The sequence below is a fragment of the Poecilia latipinna genome, unplaced genomic scaffold (assembly GCF_001443285.1).
Source record: "Poecilia latipinna isolate Pla-1442-1.1 unplaced genomic scaffold, P_latipinna-1.0 Scaffold23, whole genome shotgun sequence".
NCBI classification, from domain to species: domain Eukaryota; kingdom Metazoa; phylum Chordata; class Actinopteri; order Cyprinodontiformes; family Poeciliidae; genus Poecilia; species Poecilia latipinna.
This window is the reverse complement of record NW_015112639.1, coordinates 624524-645085: the sequence shown is the minus strand read 5'-3', so window position 1 is coordinate 645085 and position 20562 is coordinate 624524. Positions and strand designations below refer to the sequence as shown.

The 20562-nt window shown below is 39.1% G+C and overlaps 1 long non-coding RNA gene across 1 annotated transcript in view; it reads left to right on the top strand.

The window, feature by feature from the left end:
- Positions 1–20562, top strand: part of LOC106950065 (uncharacterized) — a 107857-nt gene that overhangs the window by 5993 nt on the left and 81302 nt on the right. The gene's annotated exons all lie outside the window — the stretch shown is intronic.

Genomic DNA, 20562 nt, shown 5'->3' with positions numbered 1-20562 from the left:
ATAAGGAAGCAGTCTGCATGGACAACACACACATACACACCATTATTGAAAAAACAAAAAACTGAGCTGTTAACTACCAGTTATCAGTTTCATTAACTTTAACACACGTTCTTTAATAAAAAGAACAGGAAGTGCACCACTACCATGCTCCCACAACACTGCAAGCACAGAAATGTATCAATATTCATGGCTTTGTAAAATTTATATAGATTTATTATAGACTAACTTATACCAAGCATTTATATCTGTTATACACTGCTCAAAAAAATAAAGGGAACACTCAAATAACACATCCTAGATCTGAATGAATGAAATATTCTCATTGAATACTTTGTTCTGTACAAAGTTGAATGTGTTGACAACAAAATCACACAAAAATCATCAATGGAAATCAAATTTATTAACCAATGGAGGCCTGGATTTGGAGCTACACACAAAATTAAAGTGAAATGCTCCCTTTATGTTTTTTGAGCAGTATATTTGACGTTTATGGCATACACGTAAGGATAAACCCAAACTCAGTTGTTCAGAAAATTCTAACATTATAAAAGATTTTAACACGATAATTGGAAAAGCTGTACAGTTGACATTGGCACTCCCAAGAAGTTGCTCAAGTTACAAAATAAATTTACAAAAGAAGCTGACTGTGTGTGGTATAAAGAAACAATAGTATAAAATGGAAAGTTGAGTGAAAGGAGAAAAAAAAATCATAGAAATGATGTGTAGAATCAGAAATGACTTCAGCCTTGAATGCGTAGAACAAACCCTGCAGCCATGCTTTCTGCACTCAAAAGATTTACTCTGAGACCTCGTTTTAAAAAGTGCCGGTATCAGAGACTCTGATCACTGGAGATGAGCGACTGGATTGTAATACAATTATGGTTTCACTGAAAATGGGGCATTAATACCAGTGTTTCAGCAGCTGACATTCAGTTTGTTAGAACTACCAGTTCACATTTTATTTGCAAAAACCCAGAAACCCACATACCCTCAAAAAAAAAAAAAAAAAAAAAAAAAAAAAAAACTTTTTGCATGGTTGTCAGTCTTGTGTCAGTCTCTGTGTTGCCCTGCGGTGAACTGGCAACCTGTCCAGGGCGTGCCACGCCTCTCGCCATGGTGATGGACAACAGCCCCTGGCAACCCTGCAAGGAAAAGAGTCCAAGATAATGGATGGATGTATGGAAATCTAAATATTTCTTGTTCTAGTTAGGATTACCGAAATGTTCGTAGTAACTACATTTCAGAAAAAAATAATTGTGAAAATGCTGGAGAGAAAAGGTTTGTTAATTTCTTTCAAGTCAGCGGTTTACCCAAAGACTGAGTGCTATGCCTTTAAACAATTTGGTTAAATGGAGACACACATGTGGATGTATTTTACCCTAAACACAAATCCTCTCTGTGTGATATCATGGAAAAATCAACAGAAATCAGCCAAGATCTCACAAAGAGAGTGATGGACCTCCACAAATCTGGTTCATGCTTAGATTCAATTTCTGAATTTCTGAAAATGCAACACTCATATATTCAAACAATTACATTTAAGTATTAACAGGTTGGGAATGTGCAGCCATCATGCTGTTCAGGAGGGAGGTGGACTCTATTTCCCTGAAGTTGTAAATCCCAGAACAAAAGGAAAGGATGCTGTTTAAAGCTGGCAAGAAAGTGTCACTACCCACAGTGAAGAGAGTTTGTCATGCTAATCAACAAACAGAAGGATATGTTGTGAACAATGACATCAATTTTCTGGAATGTTTTGGAATTGTAGTCTCTGTAGTTTTTAGATATGTTCAGTCTACGTTAGCGGCGCTTCCAATTAATGAATTATTATTCATAGTCATCTTGTTCAGCTTGGCATTTCTCTCTTCGCAGTGGAGGATGGTGGTGTAGAGCACGCAATTTGGAGCAAGATTCATAGCGTCAAACTGTTGCATTACATACATCACAGCCAAACGGTAGCAGTTGGGTAAAGTTTAAAACTTCAACAGAGTCAACGCATTTAAAGGACAGTTTTACCAAATAATAAATGTTGGTGAATTTATGGATTATTTTTCTTTTTGCCCGAAGAATACGGTTCGCATAAATAAAACAGAAAATGGAAGAATTAGTGGCAGTGCTTGCCAGGTCCCAAATACCCGTGGCAGAGGGATGGTGAAACCACTGGATTTTTTTCTTTTGAGAAGCTGGTAAATAAATTGGGCTTTATTTACAGGAGCCTGCCTCAGTATCTCTCCATGTCTCTTTTTTTGTGCATCTGTCAGTATATATTAGTCAGTTTTGCCCACACGTCGGTGTTTTCGCTGCATTGTAAATTGTCAGAAAAAGCAGCAGTTTTCTGCATAAATGCATCATGTTGTATCGTGCTGTGGTTTACTAGCCGAGGTTAGAGTGGGGTTACATGTGTGGGGGGTTGTTTTGACTGGCCGGCATCTTTTGTTCTTCTCTTTTTTAAAATGTATTCACAGTATTTATTTATTGTTTGTGTTACACTTCAGATGCTCGGCTGCCGTGCTGGTGTTATCATGTCCCACTGGGAAATGTTTTCACCATCAGTCACTGTGCGTGGTAAATCTCTCCGTGTGTGTACTTGTATCTAGGTGCTTGTTTGTGTGCTTTTCTTTGTGCGTACCAGAATGTGTGTATGTGTACCAACAGCACAGTAATCTGTAGGCGGGACATCATTCTTAATGCAGCCTGTGTCATCAGTTCCCGTGACAACAAGGGGAATGATGTGGCCGATACATATGAAACAGGGTTTCATGCATAAACATGCAGGCTGCAGGAAGAGGAGGGCGAGGGCAGCAGGAGAGCCAGGTTATAAGGAAGATGTGCGTATGTGTGTGTGTGTCCACATGCTTCCTTACCTGGACCTCTCTAGTCCTGTTTATTATTTATGAGACCTCCCTCAGAGCACTGTCACCAGCCCCTCCCCCTTACACATAAGTTTGTATGTGTACGTGTGTGATGGATGGTGACGGCGACTTCGGATGATAGATCAAGATTAAGATCAAACACGGCTCAACGTCACACTCCGTCAAGTTTGGAATTATTTATTTATCTTTCTTTTACATTTATTTTTGATGCACATGCCTACACAAGCAACTTCTCACATTTTAAAAATCGTACCAACTTTTATCCAAGTTGTGATGGATATAAATCGCTCCGCCATCGTAAAGGAATAATAAGATATTTCTTTATCAGCACAAACACCATAATAAAATCGGTTTGCCTGGGCTTGGAAGTACAGAAACTGTACTTAGGAATAATTTGTGAACCATGTTATCAGAGGTGGAATAGGTATTTGGAAAAAAAAAATTGTGGGTGCAAAGTGACAAAGTAAAAAATAAATTTTTCAAGTGCATCGAATACTTTTGCCAGGTATAATAAACTCACTTCGAATTAAAAGCTGGAACTGGCCCTACGCCTCCAAGAAATTTACAGGTAGGATAAAAACTAAGTTTGTATTTGTTCACAGAGAACACACATAAACAGAGGAGAGAGCAGGGGTCATGAGCTCAGCTATGGCCTCCTCTCTTCACACGCAACACTCCAAAGGGAGATGTTTTCAATTCACTCATTATAGAAGGGTCGCTCCAGGTCAAGTTCAATGCCAGAGAAAAAAGAGTGGCTACACTGAGGGAAGTGCCACCCACTCATGGGCAGAAACGCTCATGCACACGCTTGATGGTGCAGCGAGCATTGGATGAACTGAACTGTAGTCGCCATGGCTGGGGATTTTAGGTTAATACAGCTAAATTAGTTATGCAGTGGATAAGGATAGATGGAGGGAATTAGAGGACCAAAGTTGGTGATCTCATTAATATGTTTCACCATCTCCATTCTGAGTGTACACTGGTACATTTTTCCATTTATCTTCATTCATGAGTAATTGTCTTTACCTGGTCTTTTCCTCTGAAAATTAAGAATAATTATTTCTTAATTTTCTCAAAAATTAAGAAATAAAAAAAAAACAAATTGCAATTCTTGCAGTATTTAATGACTTAAAAGTGGAATTGCAGGAGATATGAGGAGACTGAAACTGGAATAATTAATCTACAATCTTTCAGGCTTCCTGCACAACAATGAAGAATCTACAAACAATGGTACAATTGTAAAATGTTTTTGTCTTGCTAACTTTACAGTTATAGTCAAATATTATATAACAGTCACACTGATAATCAATAGTAATTTTAGAATTTTCAGTCCGTGGTTATATAAAAAAATCCTCCTTATAAGACGGGCATTTGTGATGTAAAAACAATATTAATCGTTTTAATATTTTTTTCAGCCTTCAACTGAACACCAAACACATTTGTTTGACAGTAAAATAAAAATATGAAATATAAAAGCTCAAAAAAATTGGTTGCATAAGTGTTCAAATTACCTTTTGATTCAGTTCATGCTTCTCATTTTCTTCGATAGAACTCGTAACAGCATCCAACATTTTGAAATAGCTTTTATTTTTTGCCACTGTGCTTTGCAAAAGTGCTTCAAATCTATCAGATTATGGAGATATTGCTTATCCACAGCTCTCTTCAAATAGCTCTGATTCTGAATCATATAGTTTAAAAAAATTCTCTAAAGCGTCATTCTGGTATTAGACAAATAGAGCGATTTTAGGTCATCAATTCGGACACAGTCAGATTATACAAAACGTTTCATGTGTCTTCTTACATAGTGCATTTAGATACCTGGTTTCATGTGCATAACACTCAGTTTTATTTATACGCATCTCCTGACTGATACCTTTGTACAATAAGATCAGTTTTATTCTTTGTGTCACTGTAGTAAATTGACTTGAGTTACAAGATGTAAATGAGCAAATGTTAAGACAAACTTAATATGGTTGCTGAGCTTTGTTTCACTGAGATCTATTGTATGCTTTTTATTTATACACTATCTTAAAATAGGCATGACATCTTTTCCAGCATGTGGCACAGCTGAATCTGATTCATTAGAATGATCAAGTGTTTTGACCTCAAACTGCAGCTTCTCCCCAAAAAATCTGCTTTGAAGCAAAAGGACAATCCTGTCCTTGAGTGTAACTCTGACTTTTAATCGTGAAGCCACATTTTAGAATTTTTATGAAGATTGCAAAAAAGAAGAGCACCATCTTGATTTTACAACAAAATCCCAGATTAAAGTTACAGTCTGTACTTTTTCTTATTTTTTCAACAAAGACTTGAAGTTCAATGACATCCAATGGTGATGTTACAGATTCAGTCTCTGGTCCATAACATGTTTCTCTTCTCAGTCCAGTCGTAAGAAGGTGTGTGCCATCTACTCACAAATGGTCAGGTTGAGTTAAGCTGTCATTGTAAACTGTGTCAGTTTCTCTCTACTCCAGCAAAGCATTGTTGATTTGAGTCTTCATTATGGTAACAAATTGAACTCCATATTTGTGGGAAGATTTTGGATTTCTACCAGCATACTTGGAAGGATGTTTGACGGAAATACTGGTAACAGCTGACAACTGGGGATCTTCATGAAAATACAAACTGGTTACAGTTAAATGGGATGGATACATGTGGTAGAAAGTAAAATGACTGCAGAATTGGAAAGTCAAAACAGTAAAACATGCAAGTTAACTCCAGGCCTGATAAGTGAGTCAGAATGTACTTTACTCGTCCTGTCTGTTTTTCCAAAATGGTTAATGCTTAATCTTTCTGCAAACGGTTGTACTGTCTTAGAGGAAGAAAGAGAAAGTGGAAAAAACAGGAGCAATTAAAATGTCTTTACTTTTAGCTTAATTATGAGCAAACCAATGAATCTCTTTGTCAGAGCGACTCTTTCTCACGGCTCGCCCCTTCTGCATAAAACAATAAAACCTCAGTTAAAATTTAATTTTCTCTTTTTTCAGATTAGATCCTGCTTTCTTTTTTGTCTTGTCTGAGTTGAGAAGTTAAATCTAATCAAAGACGAACAACGCTCTTCTCCACCCCCCCTCCACCCTACTTCCAAGCACCCTCTGCTTTCAGAGATTCCCTCACTCTGTAGCCATGGAAATGGGACTTTGGGGATGAAAGGAAATCATAATTTTGTGGTGGGATTAATTTTGAGACATGAGCGATGCCAAATGAAATCCCTGTCAAAACCTATGCTGATTCTTTTCATCGCTTGCAGATCCCTGAGAAATCTGTTCCCTGTTGCGTTTATGATTTGACAGTCCAGTCGTTTTGGACTTACTTCCCCCCTGATACCTCTGACATGTTGACATTAAGTGGTTGCAGAGACAGGCAGCACCTATATTTCAATCACCATTAGGCAGAGGATATTTGGTGTTGGTTTGAATGGAAAGAAGGGCAGATGACAAACGCATTCACAGATACAACACAAGGCGAACGGCTATAATTACATTAAAGGGCGAGCAGCAGCCATTTTCTGGGAGTGCACAGAGGTAAATATAGTCCACACCTGACCCTTGGATTGTCAAAAATGCGGACCAGATTGTTTACTTGTGTCCTTGTCAAATGTCCTCTGTCCATATTAGTCCTTTCAATCAGAAAAAAAGTTTTTTATTTCCTCATCACTTTTTGCTTTGGCATAGTTGGGAAACCCCACTGCAAGAGTTCCTTCGCATTGGCCCCAACATCTGCATGGCAGAAACACAGGTATATGGTGGATTTTAGGGAATTTTAGAGATGTAGCAATTTCAATGGTGAACGTGATGGACAGTTTTAAGACACTCCTCCTGGCTCTGATTGGTAAGTGTGAGCAAATTATACAGATTTTAGAGTTGTAGCTAGACTGGCTCAACATGAGTGTGACATTATTCCCACCTCCAAACTCTGGCTTCCGAGATAAATCCAACGCAGCATCACTTCAGCAGCAGAACCTTTTGAGTCACTTCAAAAACAAACAAAAAAATCAAGGAGTGAAGAACTGCATATACACTGTTCTTCACTCAAAATAAAAGGGTGCTTGTATTTTGTGTAACGCATATTACACAAAACGTTTTAAACAATACAGCTTTTGCGCAATCTGCCATGATTTACATGTTCAGTGTTCCTGAAAATCTTTGGTACGCTTGCTACCTCTATCTCAGACCAAATTCACCATGAGGCCAAATAGCCCACTGACTGTGAATTAAAATGTTATAATGTTTTCCACAACTGTAAGGATGAAGATACTCAGTTGGACTGGCCAATCCTTTTTCTAATAAAAAATGAGTTTAATGCAGAGCGCAAGGATAGAAAACTGCACTTCATGCTTATGTTGTGCCTCTATATTATAGGGAAGCATCTCTCTGATTATTTTACTTGATATAAAAAGAGTTATTGTGATGCATGTAGTCTCCCCTGAACATCTTAAATACTGTGATGATTCACCACTCAGTCATTTTAGATGTGAGCGTAGGATAGAAGTTTGTCAATGTGAACTTCAATTATTAGTTAATGCAAGTCGCAAAAGGAGATTTAATGGTGCTAGATTTTAGGTTCTATATGTTTTGTACATTATATTTGATCAGCAATTTTTCTTTATTACTTCCCTTTAAGAGTTGTGAATGTTGGCAACAATATTCCATTTGGTATGTATCATTTTAGCAGCCTAAACATTATTGCAATCGCAAGATAAAAAAAACACCCAAAATGTTAAAACTACTTAATTGGCAGGACATGACAAAAGTCTTCTGTCCTTGTTATTGCATAAATTCAGACTACGTGTTTTTGACTTAATTGCATTTGCACAGAATCTTGAATATCATAAGATCACAAAAATCTACATAAATGGAAATATACACAACAACAAAAAAATTCAGATTAAGTTTCAAAGCTGAATCTACACCAATTTTGATAAATGAGTCAGTATGAGGTTGGTAAAATAGTTTTTCTATGTACTAGTTGGAAAGGCAATGACAAATATATGCAGTCAAAAATTCAGCGAATTGTTTTCTTTCTAAATGTCACAATTTCACTGAAATCTTTAGATACGCTCCTAAAGATAATCGTTGTTTTTATCCTCAGTATATATCATTGTATTTTATTGAAAATCAATCATTTATTTCCAAAAAAGACCAGTTTCAGCCCCTTACTTTATTTTAAAACATTATTGTTTTATTTAGCTTAATCAAATGCTTTTGAAGCATTTAATTGCTTAAAAAGCAAATGCTGTAACAACAGTTGAATATGAGTCTACTCTGCTTAGTTCAGATTTAAGTATTGCATACACACATAAACACCATTACTCTCATACCAATACAAAAAAAAAAAGACCCAAAAATCAGACCTGCATCAGCTGGGACTTTATGAATCTCATATCTTCTGGATATAGCCGCACATTGCACGGCTTAGTGCCTATCCACCTGAAATCCAACCAAACAAAGAAATATATTCCCCCAGCAGAACGCTCTCTTAGTAGAGGCTTTGCAGCCACCCGCTGAGCTCAGTTTAAGCAAGCAACCAGTGTAGGTGCATGCATTCAGTTTGAGGAAAGGGATCAAACAACTAGTTGAGGAAGTTATCTCTGTTAGAGCATTATGTGGTGTATTAGTGAAGAAACTGAATGCTGAATCCTTTCAGATTTTTCCCCATTTTTCTCCTGGGTGTCTGTATCCTGTCCAGCTGTGCGTTATAGCCCAAAGACATGTTTTTTTAGTAAGGATATACATTTTTTTGTGGAGAAGGAGAAGGAAGAGTTGTACGTCTGTGGGGAGTCAGAGAGGTTCAGCTGTTGGGGGGGAGGGGATGAGAATGAAGAATGACAAGTTAAGAAAGAGCTATAAGGTCACAGATCCCTGTAAGATGTGGATTATATGCAAGGTGCAAGCCCAGGTTTTTCTCAGATCTTCCTGCTGACATGGAACCTTCATGTATGCAACCTCTAACAAAACCGAAAACTAAACTTTTACCTGAAAGGGGAATATGGCTACCACAACTCAAGTTTGCAATTTCTACAAAAAACATTCAGAGCCTTTTTCTTTTTTTTTTCTTTTTTTTTTTTTTACCTTTTCCTTGAAAAGTTATTTATATTAACATTTTCACATTTGGACATTTTTCTTTCTATGTGCTGGAGATTATGGCTCGAGCATGACCTGATCCAAAATTTGGGTGAGTTGGGCCACAATTATTGGCTTGATGGTCGGGTTCTGGCTTCTGTGGCATGTTTAATAAGCCTGCAATACATGAATCACAGAGAAACCCAAGGCAGAATGCACAATATAAAGTTGTGATGATCTACTTATCATAGTGTGATAAAGGGATAGATAGTTTAATCTGTAAGTAGGGTGCAGAAGTTAATCAGACTGTAGCAAGTCCAGCACACTGCATGTGCACGGCTTGCTCAGCTGGAGTAGCAGTGGAGACGGGATCCCATCAGTGCAGAACAGTTCACCTGTCCCTGCTGAAGAAAAGCATCCCTGTATATTAATGCTGCAACCAGCAGGGTTCACCTTGACAATGATGTATTCAGAAAGACCTGAAGTGTTATTTTTCCATTATAGACCTACATTACAAAAGTTTCAGCTTTAGTCTGAGCAAACTGAGGCATCTTCCTCTTCTTACATGTATCTCTTATTTTACTTTTGGCAAACTGTGCACTAAAATTCCTTTGCTTTTCTTTCAAAAACGGCTTTCTTTTTCCAATGTGCCATAAAAAACAGACTAATAGTTGACCTGGCAATTTATTCTCTTCCAGAATTAGCATATAGATTTTGACTGCTTCTTTGATAAATGCTCCTCTTGCCTGAGCTGTCAGCCTTGGTATGTTTGACTTACTCTTTCCATTTTTCAGAAGATGTTTTGTACTTTGTGAGAAGCTCGAGAAGCTTTTGTTTTATAGTCTAACCTGCTTGAAACCTTTCAAAATGTCCTGACCTGACTGCTGTGTACCTTGGTCTTTATGTTGCTGGGGTTTTTTTCCCCGCAAGATGTTCTCTAAGAAATCACAGAATAACTGTTTTTAATGATGTTACATTTCAATTAAATGAACAATTTACTAATGAGGTTATGAGGTGGGTGAAAACAAATGCACACCAAAGGTTCCCATCACCTAACATTTGAATAAAATGTGTTGAACTTTGTGATGGTGATGTGAGAACCTCAGAATTGGAGGTTTTACCTTGCATGACAGTGTAGTCCTCCTCTGATGCATTTAAGCTTTGAGGTCAAGACAAGAGCACCAGCAGGAAAGCCACTGCCTTCTAGTTTATGTCCCTCATGCTGACACCAACACTGCATACAGATGACAGATACTCCATGTTTTCTGCAACACCCAAGTTTCCAACCGGACTTTTTTGTTCTGCGACTACACCCTGTCCATTGGTATACAGTTGGTAGGGTGAAAGGGGGCTGTCCCTTTGAAATGATAAGTAGTCTTTCTCCACGCAGGGACTGTCATTGAAGTCTTTGTTTGCCCGTCAGTGGCTCTGAGGTGTCTGAACTTGAGGGTCGGCGCAGAATAGAAATGACCATGTAACCTCGTTCTAGGTCACCTAATGAAGGAAGATGTATTCATATATTTTCCTGGTTGGATTAGTTCAGCATCATGCTTGTTGCCTTTGAAGCCCAAGGTTGCAGGATCATATTTGAAGTAGGTTTTCAATCATCCCTTAGCACTGAAGTATCTTTTGTGCTTAAAATCTGGGCTCCACAGGGCCGAAGTTCTGTTCGGTTTCTGGTTATCTGAATTTAGTCTTGGACTTTAGAGTCGAAGTTATCACAAAAAGAGGGAAAAAATAACTTAGAGGAATTTGCATATTTGTGAATAGTTGAGAGCATGCAGAATAAACCACAAATGACAAGAAAGTAAAATCTGAGACAGAAAACCTTCTTAAATTCTTCTCTTCTTTGTTGTCCATCCCTTGAGCTATTGAGGTTCGCCCAAACCTGTTGTGGCAAAGTTACCTTACACAACCCCCCTCCCATCCCCACTTTCCATCATCACCTGTATTAAACACTCACACAGCCCATCCCTGCTGACATACCACCCCCTACCACATTCTGGACCCATTTCCCTACGTTTCTGAGACTCATCTCAGCTGGACCTCCTGGTCAGATTCTCAGCAGGGACTCCTCGAGTCCATCAGAGAAATAATTCACACTCTGCCTCATTTGAGTTATTTACTCTATTACCACCCTGGCCGGCCCATTCCCCACCGCTACCCACTGAGACCTGGAACTCAGGCTGGATACCTGGGCTTCCAGCAGGACACTCAATGCCCTCCATCGGCCCCCCTCTACCACATTATGACGGGCGCTGCCACCTCAATCTGCAGCTGGCGCAGTATGTGGCCGGTTAGGAACAAGATGAGTGTGGAGATTGCTCAGCTAGCTTGAAGTAGAGAGGTGTGGAAAAGTACACTCGTCTGTGTTCATGTGTATGCATGTGCGTGTGTATTTTTCAGGCACATCCTCTCCCCGTTGGTAGTCTTCTGTAAGTCATTATCACACCCAAAGCCTGTGCTTCTCTCAGATGACTTGATAGATTTACATGACTCCGTCTGGGGACCTGTGAAAGAGGCTGGGTCCAGCAGAAAGATGAGAGAGAAGGCCGCATCATCATCCCAGCCAAAATAAGAAGAGGGACAGCACAGTCACACCTTAATAAAAGATGTCCTTTTTTTGGAGGGGGCGGATAGCACACCTCATACTTCACACAATAGGCGCAAGCCTCCATCTTTCCATTGTAGAATTGAAATAGCCTTTCCCATCAAAGATCCCCTTGAGCTCATTTACTAGGGACTCAAATGAATAATTTTACCCATCTTCCTCATTTCATTTTAATCTCAAATCATGTCACTTTCCTTTCACTTATTGCTATCTGGTAATATTCTAGTTATCACAAATTTACCTGCCTGTAATACATTGTCCTCAGTGACTAATGGAAACCTGGAAAGGACCACATACCCCATTGCAGAGGTCATTTGTAATGCTAATATAGTCCTGTTGCATGTAAGCCAGGGAGTTCATCTTTTCATAGCACTGGGATGGTAAATAATTTACAGCCTGTGATTCTACGTAACATACCATATGTTCATTTACCGGAACACAGGACACAATTCTTAGAAGTTAATGCAGTTTGTGTCTAGACAAACTAATGGCCAGGTACCCAGAGAACCTTTGGCAACAGGGCAAACAAGCAGAGCTGAACCATGTGGGGGGTTGGAAGTTAATTTGTCTGTGCCATTCAAATGTCTTGGCAAGACAAACAAAAAACAAAACAGATTTAGGAGAAGTGACAATCTAGAGTAGTTTACACAGAGTTTACTGAAAGGGAATATGGACATAACAAACTGTAAACATTTCAGGCTGTTACTTTTCCTAGTCAGTCAGATGGACAGTTTTAGGTCAAGCTACCATCATGGGAGTAGTTTCAGCTTAAGTTTTTAGATTCTGGAGTGTATTGTCTTGGTTACATTTAAAATAGCAACATCCTAACAAAATAGAGAAAACTTAATGTGTAGTTGCAATGAGGGACTTCACAGTACCAAAGTTAGCTCTATTGCTTACCTGCCAGAAGGTCCAGGCTCAAATCTGGACCTCCTGGGAGCCTTTCTGCACAGCGTTTACCTTTTTTCCCTGGACTTTTTAAAAAGGCTTTTGGTCTGAGTTTGTGTGTACGATGACGTTAGTCTGATGTGCCTTTGTGTTGCCCTGTGACAGACTGCTGCTCTGTTCAGGGTTAACCCGCTTCTCACTTAGCCTCCAGTTCCCAAACAACTCTGCATGGAATAAAACACAGTTTTTTAAAGTTAATATGTATGTTTTTTGCCAATTCTTTAACTTTTTTTTTCGTCTGTTTTGGATGAACCACTATGAAGTCTTTTGTTTGTACATTAACACATCTTTTTGTGTGTGTTTTCGTATCTAAGGTTGTGTCAGAACAGCTCCAAAGTGTTATATTTGGTGTTTGGCCTCTTATCTCACCAACTGTCCTCGGTGGCATTACGGCAGCAGGTGTTGATGCTGCATCCATTCAAAGTGTCGCTCACACCATTTAAAACGTGAGGACACGCTCTGCCGTTTTGCATATGTTAGTGTTTTGGGGACGTCCATGGACTCAGGTCCATCTGGGCAAGATTTCACCATTTCATTTCATCTTCACAGGAGTGGCATTATGCCAAAAGTATGTTAATTACTCATTTAGGAGCTCACAAAATAACCTAGAACATAATCTAAAACACTGTAAGCCTCACCTGCTCAGTGAAGCTATTAGTGTTCATGATTAACCAAGGAACCGAGGAAGAGACTCTGCAAAAAGAACATACATGAGAAGCCTAAGGTCAAAACCATGGCTGAACAAACACAGGCACGCTTGTCTGACATTTCCCCAAAATACGTCTTATTAATCCCATAAACCTTTTTGAAAATTGTCTTGATTGATGGGGAAAAAAACTTGAAACTTTTTGGAAAGTGTGGATCCTTTTACAGTAAATCCAACCCAGCATTTTAGAAAAAGAACATCAGTCGTGTAGAAAAAACGTGGTGCTGTTGCTTCTGGATATGGAAGACTTGCTTTAATTGATGAAATCCTCAAATTTGATTGCAAATATATGCTAAATTCCATCTGCAAAATCAGGCCTGGATTGTCACTTTACATTCCACTGCTACCCAACAGGTTAATGTTCTGCAGATTTGCTCTTGTCTGCAAATCCACCTTTTGCATTTTGTGCATTCTAGGGTGTGCAGCAATAAAAGGTCTCTGGAGTATAACAAAACCTGTATGTATGTTTTTCTCTTTCATAGATATTACAAGTCTTGGTGTCGCTCTACACCAGTTACAGCACTTCAGAGGTTTTGATTCATGGTTTAAAAAAAAAAAAGATGCTAAATAACCACAAACAGTTCAAGTCTGGCAAGTTCTGGGGAAAAAAAGAAGCTTTTATTTCTGGAGTCACTGCAGTACCTGTTGACTTGACTGTGCTCTGCTGAAAAACCTAGATTTACTGTTTTTTTTTTTTTTGTTTGTTTTTTCTCGTGGGATTTTTGTTTTTTTTATCAATATCATCTAAAAAAAATAATTAACAACTGAACATAAATATGAAACATCCTAAATCTCATAATATTCCCGTATACATACTTTATGCAAAGTTGTGCTTAAATTACGGTTGGGTAAAAATACAAATTACAGCAAAAGATTTTGTGGGGATTTTGACAAAATTCTGTAAATCTTCTTAAAAGTCCAAACATTTTAAGAATTATTGGTTTTATTATAGATTCATCTTTCTGATGTTTTAGTTTAATAGCATCCCTGTTCTTAAAACTCTAGTTCCTCTGATCTGTATATTTTGAACTCAGGCCACATTTTTCATACTTATGTACGTTTGAGTTGAATTTTGGTTCCTACTGTGCCTCACTTTCACATCCCAGATGTGTAACGCACCCTTCCAAACCTGCCACCCCGCTCGCTTCTTCTTTTTTTACTCTTTGAATACATTAAACCTCTCCCAACTGAAACTCATATGGGACCATCTCTCATCATTGCCTTCATTATCCATTCTTTCCACTTCTTCCTTCTTTTTTTTTCGTCTTGCAGCTCCTTGGCTTCCCCTCCCTCTGTTCATCTGTCGGCTCTGTCTGGCACCTCAAGCGCCACTAAGCTTTCAACCAGTGTCAAAATGTACGGAGACGGAACAGTGACTCTGCTGTGTTTAGGTGCTGGCATTTATACACGCGCACACACACACACACACGCACACGCGCACGCACACACACTGTGGAAGCAAATGAGCTCAAATACGTCCAAATATAAAGACACACTTCTTTAGGCACACATTATGCTTACACAAGGATAACAGAAAACGGAGCAGAAAAACATCAGTCACATGTGTTTACATTATATAATGAAGACAGATGTGACACAGATCAATTAGGTATCAGCAATAGATTTAGACACACACACACGTGGACGATGATACAAGGAGTTATTGAGTTAGACAAGTGAAAGCTTTCCAAAGTTAGAATGTGTGTGTGTGTGTGTGTGTGCGTGCGTGCGTGTGTGCAATAATCCATTGGTTCTGTTCTGTGCTGATTCTGGGCGCTAAGCCCTGCCACAATTATTCAAATCCAGGCTTTTAGTTGCAGCACACCTCTCTCCATGGGCCTGTGAGCCGGTAATCTTGCCTTTGGCCCTGCATTTCAAATGGCCTTAACTCCCATAAGGAATGCATATGAAGAGGAGCCACTAGTGGCTTAATCCGCCCTGTTTAAGTTGCTGAAACGTACACCTGTCACGCCGTCTCGCGCCGGAGCTTGTGGCTACTGATAGTGAGGCTGTAATTCCAAAGGCATGTAGCTTTTCAGGTCTTTAAAAAAGTATTTTATGAGGCTTTTCTGCAGGTTGGTGGCAGGTGCAGAAGAACAGACTGTCTCCGTTCTCATGTCCTCCTTCACGCCTCCCCCTCAAGAAGATTTTTTTTTCTCCATTTATAAATATCGGTCTCTTCTGTGCTAAGTTGTTTTCTGCAACATTTGTTGTGCTGCTTGCTTCTTTATTAGGTCTGCATTTAGTTCAAAGTAATCAGATTATACAGTTTGGATAGTTAACAAATGATGTTTAAAAATTACTGTGAATTTATTGCAGAAATATTTCAAATGATTTGTGACTCTAGAGCCTTGGTGTTGACCAAAAATCACTAAAATTTACTGATATTTGATATATGACTGTCCATTATGTGGCAAAATAAGCGTGGATTTTCACCCACCTTCGTTTTATCCATCCATTTTCACTTATCCATGCAGAGTCATAGTAATGATAAATGTCTTATTAAATATTAATTTCAAAACCTTTGTTCGGGGTGACAATAAATGAGAAAAGTAGTTTAAGTTCTGTTAAAGAAGTACATGTTAATGATTTATCAATGAAAACAAAAACTTAAAAAAAATAAAAGAGGATCCTGTGGCAGTCTATGAGAAGACTGCCACAGGATTTACAATAACAAAAGATTGATATGATATGAATGACATTGTTTTTCTTCTTCTGTGACATTGAACCAGTTAAGATATTCCAGTGAAAAAAGGTTGGATATTTTAAATGTCTCCACTGATAGCTGTTAATTTCTTTTAAATTAGTTGATAACTGTGCCAGATCTTAACAAAAGGATGATCCTTCAATGTGGCTCAATAATTTGTCTTCAGACAACTCTCTAAGGAGACATCCAAATTTTTGAAATCACACTGACTGCACTCTGACGGCTCATTTTCAAAGGGTGGCAATAAACACCCAGCGGTTAAAGTAGAAGAACAAACACTACGATGATTTTTGTTTTTAAGGAAATGGTGTGGGAAGATACAGTTTTTGTAGAATTAATTTCACATAAACAAATACTCAAAAACTTTGTGTCCTGGTGAGAAATCCCTTTAGTCTTTCTGCTGTCATGGCTGTGAGGGAGCTGGTGGCTGTCTCCAGTGGTCATTGGGAGAGAGGTGCACCCTGGACAGGTCAGCAGAGGGCAACACAGGGTCACACAGGACAGACAACCGCGCGCACACACTCTCATATAAGGACGATTTAGAGAGACCAGTTAACCTAAAAGTTGTGCTTTTAGCCTGTGGGAGGAAACCAGAATATCCAGAGACCCAGTTAAGCAAAAAGGCTGGGATTTGAACCCAGAACCTTCTTGCTGCAGGGCGAAAGTGCTGCAAAGTCATGGTAAGAAAAAAAAAAAGCCAAAACTCAAAGTTGGTTCGAGCTACGAAGAAAACTAAGACAAATTGTATGTTGCCTACTTGATTAATTTCCATTGACTGGTTTCAGATGTTACAAAACAACACAATAATTGTACAATATGATGTCAAAAACTATACAAACGCTGATTATAAGTTCTTATAATTCCTTAATTATAAGAACTTACAGGTTTCTTTCACCACCATTACCACTTATATACACACATCGACACACACATTCAGAAAGCCACTCTGAGTGTTTGTTGTAGGGACAGCGATCAGCGAAGGACAGCTGCACAGCAGCCTCAGGTAAGACAGAAACTCCCAGCTCCTCACACGGGAGACCAACATGTACTCGACATCTGTCGACACAAACTCACAAAACACGGCGCACATACACGCTTTGAACTTCTCTTTTTCTTGGCTTAACAGCAAGCTTTTGTTCGAGCTGGCCACAATATGCTTTAGATAGACAACTCTGCAACTTGGTACAAATCTCCCAAACTCTCACAAGCTCTGATCAGAGCATTTGGTGCCCAGAGGAAGGGGGGAGTGCTCATACAAGCTGAGGGCAAACACACACACACGCGCACACACACACACACATTTAGCCTTCCAGCAGGCTTCAGCTGCCATGTGTGAGGCCCAGCAGCTGCTGGCTGCCGGGTTGTATGCGCCTGGACTATTACCCAGAAGAGGGACACTGCCAGCGGGCTTCTGCTCTACCAGTGGCCCAGGCCTGAAAGAAGGCCTCCTGAGGTGCAGTCCCACTGGCCTGAGTGTCTATGTATTTGTGTTTAAAATGCTGTATGTGTTGGCAGCAACATATTGGCCATCTGGTTATCTGGACCCTCTAGGATCACACATAGCAATACAGTATCATTACAGCTGCCACCGCTATTTACAGGCCCACACACTCCCAGGGACTTTGGCACACACTTGGTATGACCACAGCAGCCACCCATACAGGGAGAAGTCATTCACACAAAGACTGTAAAGTGCCTTAAATGTGAAAAAATATGGGAAAGTTCAAGGGATATGAATACTTTGGCAAGGCAAACGTTGTCAAAACCTGTCAAACAGTTGAAAAAGTTTCTTATTTGCTGCATAATTATAAAAAACACACTCAGACTCTATCTCTACTGTCTCACATTCTCTTTCTTCATTGTCCTTACTCTTATGTAATTTATAAAAAGCAAATTGCAGCTTTTGTTGGTCTGCAATCCGTTGCCTCCTAATGTTCTCTGCCACCTGCTCGGTGTTCAGAGTCAGGGTCTAAATGTGATGGCGTGGGCCGCATCGGGCAGATCGAGAGGAGTGCAGCAAGTGACTCATCAGGCTTGGGGGGGAAAAAAGGTGGACACAGGAAAAAATAATTGCAAGTAAGAGGCTTTTATGCGAGGCAAATGTAGTTAATAGGTAGTCAGCAGTGATTTCTTAAGCAGGGTTCTGGAAACCTTTTGTTTCACTTCCTGTGGTTTTCCTTTTCTTTGTCACCTAAAGTACTGCTTTGGAGTTTGCTAACAAGAAGCGGACAGCTAACAGCATGAATACTGTAAGAGTTGGCTTAGCAGTGGACTGCAACTCAACTTACCTAATAGCAAGAGCATCTTGACTGCTACTTTTTTGTTTAGTTTGATTGCTCTGCACATGCTTGCAAGACTTAGATTTTCATCCATAGCTTTAAACTTATGTTGGAATAATTAAGAATTCAATCTTGACTTCAGAACCGCTTTTCTTGCTTGTATGCTTCATATCTGTGTTTGCATAGGAATGTGTTGTCAGGAAGTCCCATCCTCTTGCATGTCGGTGCTGGATTACGTTGTACAACCCTGACTCAGAACAAAAATAGTTCAGACAAATGACCTCCAGGAGAACCCAACAAGATAATCTGCCCAGGGATACCTGCTTTAGGAGAGAACAGAGGAACAACAAAGACAGTTAATTGCAACATTAATAGGATAACTGTACATGGCCATGACAAAAGAGACAAAAGAGTTAGGTGGTTTTACAGGAACGTTGGGGATATTTAACATCAGCTTAAACAAATGACAGCTTGATTAAAGTCCCAGTTTGAGTCGTAGTAGAAGTGCGTTTTTACTATTAGTGGCAGTCAAAAAATACTTTCAGATTAAATATTAGCATTAACAAGTACAACCATAAGAAGTCAGATATGCCCTTGTCGTGCCTATTTCAGTCATGCATTGAATTAGCTTGTTAAAGTAAGACGCTCATAGTTTTTGCTGAGAATAGATAGATAATGTACTGATCCAAGGCACAGGAAAAAGACACATCCACAATCAGGTAATATAGTGGGTCATTTATCTTGATAGTTTTGGTGAGAGTGATCTGTCTCCTATGAAATTAAGAGTGTAATTAAGCTATCACATAATCATTGAGCATTTTTGCAGCTGAATATTTTCCTTTCCTGGAGATAAATGTCCAATTGATTGGAGGAGATTGCATGTGGACATATTGGAGGGACAGTAGCCTCAGTAAAGGATTCTATGCACAAAATTAAGCATTCAATACTTCTCTGACCTGCAGATTAAGTTGGAGAAGTATACAAAGGTGCGATGCTAAGGGTATGTTATTTTCTGTTATTTTCTGGCACACATCCAGAGCTGGATGTGTGCCAGATAGAGCAAACTAGAAGTAAATGAGAGAGTTTGTCAAAACTCGTGGATTGTTAAAGTTAAAGGTAAATGGTAGCAGGGACAAATGAAATCCCTCATACTGCATATAATTAATAGTTTGAGTTAAGCAAAATTATAGGGCTTAGAGTAAACAAAGTTTCTATAAAGGCCACAAAGATTATCCTCAGACACAACACAGTTCCTTTGAGGCCATGGTTCTTAAACTGTGGTACAAGTTCTTCTGGTTGTACTCAGGCTGCCTACTCAGAAGAAAGTTTTTAATAAATTATTTACAAGGCAAATACAAACAGCTTAACTGTGTGGCCGCGGACCATAGAACGAGGGCTGATGGCTAGTCGTCGCTGTGATCAATTTACCTCTTCAGTCAGAACTTAAATATGGGAACTACATCAACTTAACATTGTGTTTCCAAGTGCAAAAATAAACTGTTGAAATTGTTGTTTTTTATTATTCTGAGAAGCTTAATTACCTGTAATCCATAATCCATTCAAAATTAACAGAAATAAACACAACTCTGTACTCTGTATGTAGTTACTCTATATATGATTTTTACTTCTGAATTAAATCACTGATTTTTTTTTTTAGCTTTTATATTATAATTCATTGATGTGCAACTGTATGCTACCTGTAATTCTGAGTTTGCCTCTGGAAGCAGAAAAGGCTCAGATAAATGTACTAAAATCAAATTAGCAGACACTTTGGTTACATGAGTGTTTTTGTTTGGAAAAAACCCCATCATCTTCTGTTTGTCACAATTGGAAAGCCAGTGGGATTTGTGCATTTTATTCCTCCCCCACAGCCACCTCACACATACACACACAGCCCCACATTTCTATGTCCATACTATTATCCATTTTTCACGTCCAATTGCTCTGTTATGGTAATCGTTGAAGGCTCGCCATGGGCTGATTACTCACAGCTGACTTCAGAAGATTCTTGCTCCAGTCTCCTGCCGTTCTCCTGCTGGCTCTTAATGCACTATTAACCCATTCCTGCTTATTAATTCCTTCCCAGTCATTGTGAGGCGTCCACTCCATGATATCTGTCATCATTCCATGCCTATTAACTCCTCGGCCAATAGTTATTCCCAGTGTGCTGCCACATTTCTGCGCTTTTGCAATGCACCCCCCCACACACACACACCTCCAGCCCAAATTGTCTTCCTACAGTCTGTTTAACAGGAACCCTGATAAAGTAAGAATTCAAGACACTGACAGTCTGAGGACAAGCTGCAGAATTTGTACTGTACAAGTACTATTGCAGTTTTTCATTTCTGTCAGTATTAGAAATTAAAGTGTGGGCTTTAA